The sequence below is a fragment of the Erinaceus europaeus genome (genome assembly GCF_950295315.1).
Source record: "Erinaceus europaeus chromosome 5 unlocalized genomic scaffold, mEriEur2.1 SUPER_5_unloc_1, whole genome shotgun sequence".
NCBI lineage: Eukaryota > Metazoa > Chordata > Mammalia > Eulipotyphla > Erinaceidae > Erinaceus > Erinaceus europaeus.
This window is the reverse complement of record NW_026647112.1, coordinates 661,968-667,967: the sequence shown is the minus strand read 5'-3', so window position 1 is coordinate 667,967 and position 6,000 is coordinate 661,968.

Below are 6,000 nucleotides of genomic sequence, written 5' to 3'. Positions count from 1 at the left end.
TCACCTGGAAATGCACTGCTTTGCCCTGTGCATGATCCAGGTTTGAGCCTGGACCCCCCACCTCACTGAAAGAAGTTTTGGTGTTGTGGTCTCTCATTCTCTCTGCCTCTTTACCTCTCTGTTGTTATCAAAATTAAATGAATAAAGAGAGTAATGAGATACAGACGCAGTGGAAATCTATGGGGCCAAGAAAATACAGCATCATATGCTTCCGGACAAGCTGGATGGAGCTGGATGTGACTATGCTCTGTTCATCCTGTATGGAGCTGGAGGTGACTATGCTCTGTTCATCCTCTCCTGGATGGAGCTGGAGGTGACTATGCTCTGTTCATCCTCTCCTGGATGGAGCTGGAGGTGACTGTGCTCTGTTCATCCTCTCCTGGATGGAGCTGGAGGTGACTGTGCTCTGTTCATCCTCTCCTGGATGGAGCTGGAGGGGACTATCCTCTGTTCATCCTCTCCTGGATGGAGCTGGAGGTGACTGTGCTCTGTTCATCCTCTCCTGGATGGAGCTGGAGGTGACTATGCTCTGTTCATCCTCTCCTGGATGGAGCTGGAGGTGACTGTGCTCTGTTCATCCTCTCCTGGATGGAGCTGGAGGTGACTGTGCTCTGTTCATCCTCTCCTGGATGGAGCTGGAGGGGACTGTGCTCTGTTCATCCTCTCCTGGATGGAGCTGGAGGTGACTATGCTCTGTTCATCCTCTCCTGGATGGAGCTGGAGGTGACTGTGCTCTGTTCATCCTCTCCTGGATGGAGCTGGAGGTGACTATGCTCTGTTCATCCTCTCCTGGATGGAGCTGGAGGTGACTATGCTCTGTTCATCCTCTCCTGGATGGAGCTGGAGGTGACTATGCTCTGTTCATCCTCTCCTGGATGGAGCTGGAGGTGACTATGCTCTGTTCATCCTCTCCTGGATGGAGCTGGAGGTGACTGTGCTCTGTTCATCCTCTCCTGGATGGAGCTGGAGGGGACTGTGCTCTGTTCACCTCTCCTGTATGGAGCTGGAGGTGACTGTGCTCTGTTTATCCTCTCCTGGATGGAGCTGGAGATGACTGTGCTCTGTTCATCCTCTCCTGGATGGAGCTGGAGGTGACTATGCTCTGTTCATCCTCTCCTGGATGGAGCTGGAGGTGACTATGCTATGTTCATCCTCTCCTGGATGGAGCTGGAGGTGACTATGCTCTGTTCATCCTCTCCTGGATGGAGCTGGAGGTGACTGTGCTCTGTTCACCTCTCCTGTATGGAGCTGGAGGTGACTGTGCTCTGTTCATCCTCTCCTGGATGGAGCTGGAAGTGACTGTGCTCTGTTCATCCTCTCCTGGATGGAGCTGGAGGTGACTATCCTCTGTTCATCCTCTCCTGGATGGAGCTGGAGGTGACTATGCTCTGTTCATCCTCTCCTGGATGGAGCTGGAGGTGACTGTGCTCTGTTCACCTCTCCTGTATGGAGCTGGAGGTGACTGTGCTCTGTTCATCCTCTCCTGGATGGAGCTGGAGGTGACTGTGCTCTGTTCATCCTCTCCTGGATGGAGCTGGAGGTGACTGCTCTGTTCATCCTCTCCTGGATGGAGCTGGAGGTGACTATCCTCTGTTCATCCTCTCCTGGAGCTTTCACGGTTGCCGGTCTGCCATTCCCCAACCCCATCCACGACCAGTGAGCTTCTCTGCACTGACAGCCACCGGCTTTGTGACGGTCGGTTCCCACATTCTCCTGAGCCGGGACTCTGGAGCATTCCAGTCCTGCCTTGCCCAGATAAAGCCCACTCAGGCCCTGTGTGCTCTGGGAGGTGCTGCTTGCTAGTCTGTACAATATTCAGGTGATCAGTGTTAGCGAGTGAAATCAAACCACCATCCACTGCAAGGAAGCAAAAGATGTTTATTCACGAATTGCAATCTGGGCCGAGATGGTGACTGGTGTTAGTCTACCAAGCTCGACCCTGAACAAAGCTCAAACCATACAATTTATAGGAATTCAGACTACACTCAGGGAGGGGGAACACATCACCTTATCTGCCTATATCCAATCATTTCAAACTTAGCAAAAGCCTGATCCATTCAGAGCAAAGCATGGGCTATTTCTAAACATCACACCAGACCAATAGGTCATTGCCAAAGTGGGGGTCACCACATTCTTTAGTTCTTTGTTGGGACCACCGACCATCTGTTTGCAATCTATCGGGCCATCATTTGTCAGGCCATTTTTAACTGTCTGGTAACAGTATTCTGTTGCAGAGGTCATAAGGAGTCCTGCTTGCTGCAGGGTCTGTCAAAATAATTGATGGCCTCTCAGGTTCTGTCGAGGGGAAAAGGGCAAGGAATTTTCCACCTCACTGGTCAGGAAGGCAAAAAGCAACTATATTTAAACTATTCTTAAAACTCAAACTTAAAAAGCAACTATAACTATTTTAGAGTTACTGCCTCTAACAATCAGTTGCTCAGTTCAAGAGAACAGAGAAAGGTTTGGAAGGTTCCTGAGACGTGAGAAGATCTGGGAAGAGATGGGAGCTTCTAGCTAATCCCCCACCTGAGTGCACATTGCCATGACCACAGGTCTTGTTGGGAGACTCAGTATGCAGTCTAAGCACAGATGACATTGTTATGCCTGGGTGGTAGCACAGTGGATAAAATGCACTAGATTCTCAAGGATGAGGTCCTAGGTTGGACTCCTGGCACCACAGTGTTTGGACTTCTCTCTAATTATTTTTTTTAATTATATTTATTTTGAATAGACACTGAGAGATAAAATGGAAATAGAGAGGGAGAGAGACACCTGCATCACTGCTTCACCACTCATAAAGTTTTCTCCTTGCAAGTGGGGGCTGGGGGCTTGAACTCAGGTCCTTGCACATGGTGACAGGTGTGCTCAGCCAGGTGTACCATCACCCAGCCCCTTTCATTATCTTTCTAATAATCATATTAACAAATCTGTATAAAATTTACTGACATTTGACTAGTAGATACTTGATGATTTTGATAATCTAACTTTTATACTTCTTGCAGAAATCACAAATGCATTTTCACGAGTGTGGAGGGGTTGCCTGTTAGTCACCTGGCTTGCTCTATAAAGAACAGCTGAGATGGAGCATGCTTAGTTTGCTATGGCTCTAGACTATAAAGGACAGGAAGGTGGGGCGGGCTAGTGGTGCACCTGGTTGAGTGCACACATTACAGTGCACAAGGACCCAGGTTCAAGCCCCCGGTCCCCATCTGCAGGGAGAAACCTTTGCGAGTTGTGAAGTAGGGCTGCAGGTGTCTCTCTGTCTCTCTACCTCTCTATCTCCCCCCTTCCCTCTAGATTTCTGGATGTCTCTATCCAATAAATAAATATAATAAAGATAAATTTTAAAATATTTAAATAAATAAAAAAGAACAGGAAGGACCTATTAGAATCCTGTGGTAAAGAGTGTGACTGGGGAGTCGGGCGGTAGCACAGCGGGTTAACATCCCGTGGCACAAAAGCACAAGGACCGGCACAAGGATCCCGGTTCGAGCCCCCGGCTCCCCACCTGCAGGGGAGTTGCTTCACAGGTGGTATAGCAGTGGCATCTCTCACCTAGGGGCATGCATGGGTGCTCCTCACTGACCCTGTGGCCCCTCAGCTGCCACCCATTTGGAGTCCTGGAGTGCAGGGCCTGTGCCACATGGCCACACCCTCCCCAGCCCCCGGCACCCCAGGGGAGGGGGAGGTACGAAGCTTGGATCTGGCAGGGCCAGTGACTTAGCAAACAGTGTGAGGGCAGGAGGGACTTGGTGAGCACCGTATGGGGACCTGGCGGACACGCGGCCAGATATGCCAGGCCTGAGTCACACGCCCCGTCTCTCTCTGCAGATGCCCGGGCTCCCAGCCTCCCCTTCCTCCCTGCCCCCTTTCTCTGCTTTGCCCCATCATCCCAGGGTACCAGTCCTGGGAGCTGCATTGTGGGGCTTCTGACAGCTGTCTGAACGACGTCTGTCCAGCTCTCATGAAACATTAAAGTTCAGACAGCTGTGTGTTGCACCAAAGTAAGACTCTGTGGTGGGGGTCGGGGGGAGGGATCAGGTCCTGGAACATGAGGGCAGAGGAGGACCCAGCGGTGGTTGAACTGTTCTGTAGAAAACTAGGAAATGGGGATTCGACTTCCGGAGGTGGAGCTACGAGCAGCAGATCGCTTTCTCTCTCCTCTCCTCTCCTCTCCTCTCCTCTCCTCTCCTCTCCTCTCCCGGATCAACTAGGAATACCAAAGGAGACCACCCGGACCGAAATAAGACAGGACTAGAATGACCACAGGAACCCAGTAAATCACCCGTGAGTACAAACACGTGTGGCTGGTGACAGAGAGGAGAGAGGGGCCTAAGGAGAGATTAAGTGGCTGCTAACAGTTCAACAGTTTATCAGTGGAGACACCACCTCCAGTCTGCTCCACAACAAGGGGACAGCTGAAGGGAGGAAAGGACTCCCCAGAGACTCACCAAGTGCAACTCTGAGTCTCCATTGCTACTACCCTCAGAATCTGGAGCAGCAACAGGGAGGGACACCAGGGTACACCAGGGTACAGAGATCTAACCGGGAAACTCAGGAGAAGACCTATACCTTGGTGGCATAGTTGAGGGGCTGTGAAAGTCTCTTTGCATAACCACTGGATTATCTCTGCCACACCCTGCTTTATCTCTTGGTCAGGAGTCAGTGATTAAGCTAAGAAGCCTATTGATAGTTTAAAAGCCCTCAGGCTCCCATAGCCTACAGGGGAAAAAAAAAAAGGCTTTTACACCACTGAAATCCAACTCAGAGATTTAAAAAACTGTTAACTTATATAAAATGGTTAAAACAACAAGAAAAAATATTGGAGACTCAAACCAGGACAAGAGTCCAGCTAAAAGTCCTCCAGAGGGTGAAGCACAAAACAACGAGTTCAACATCCAAACATTAGCTAAGGAAATAATAACAGGAGTGAGTAAAGAATTTGAAAAAATTGTAATCAGAAATGCAGGAACAACAAATGAGAATATGGAAGAAAATTCTAATTATCTCATGGTTATTAGAGAGCTGAAAGCTGAAATCGCTGAGCTAAGAAGGCAACTAGCTGAGCAAGCTAAAACAGTATCAGAGCAGGGCAACAAAATAGATGAACTCCAGTGTTGTTAAAATTCGGTGGGCTCCAGCTGGCCGGGCTAGCTTCATGGGCAGGTAACAGAGACGCGGAGACAACGGCTGGGCAGGGAAACTGTATTTCTTTATTCAGGAACAACGATTCATAAACTAAGACAAACTAATCACCAAACAGAACTCTGCTGTCTCTTTGCGGCGGCGCAAGCACTCTCTCTCACTCTCGAACTCAGGAACCCTCTCTCGGGGTTCCTTGGGGCGGGGCCAAGCGGGCCCGCGAAATTAGCAGGACTGATCCAATTCTCTTGGCGGGGGAGAACTAGAACAACCCAATGTAAAGCATACAACACTCCAGAAAGCAGTAGAGGGCAGAGAGAATAGAATCTATGAGGCTGAAGACAGAATTAGCAAGATTGAGGATGAATTAGAGACAACTAAAAAAGAAGTAAGAGATCTCAAAAAGAGATTAAGAGATGCTGAAAACAACAACAGAGTCCTATGGGATGACTTCAAAAGAAACAATATACGCATTATTGGCTTACCAGAGGAAGAAAGAGAAGGGGAGGAAGAAAGCATTCTCCAGACCATAATAGCTGAAAATTTCTCTAGTCTAGACAACACCAAAGACATAAAGATTCAAGAAGCCCAGAGGGTCCCAAACAGAATTAACCCAGACCTAAAGACACCAAGACATGTCATACTTAGATTGGAAAGGAATAAGGATAAAGAAAGGATCCTCAAGGCTGCAAGAGAAAAACAAAGAGTCACCTACAAAGGAAAACCCATAAGATTAGCAGCAGACTTCTCCATACAAACACTACAGGCCAGAAGAGAATGGCAAGATATCAATCGGGTGCTCAATGAGAAAGGCTTTCAGCCAAGAATACTATATCCTGCTAGATTGTCATTCAGACT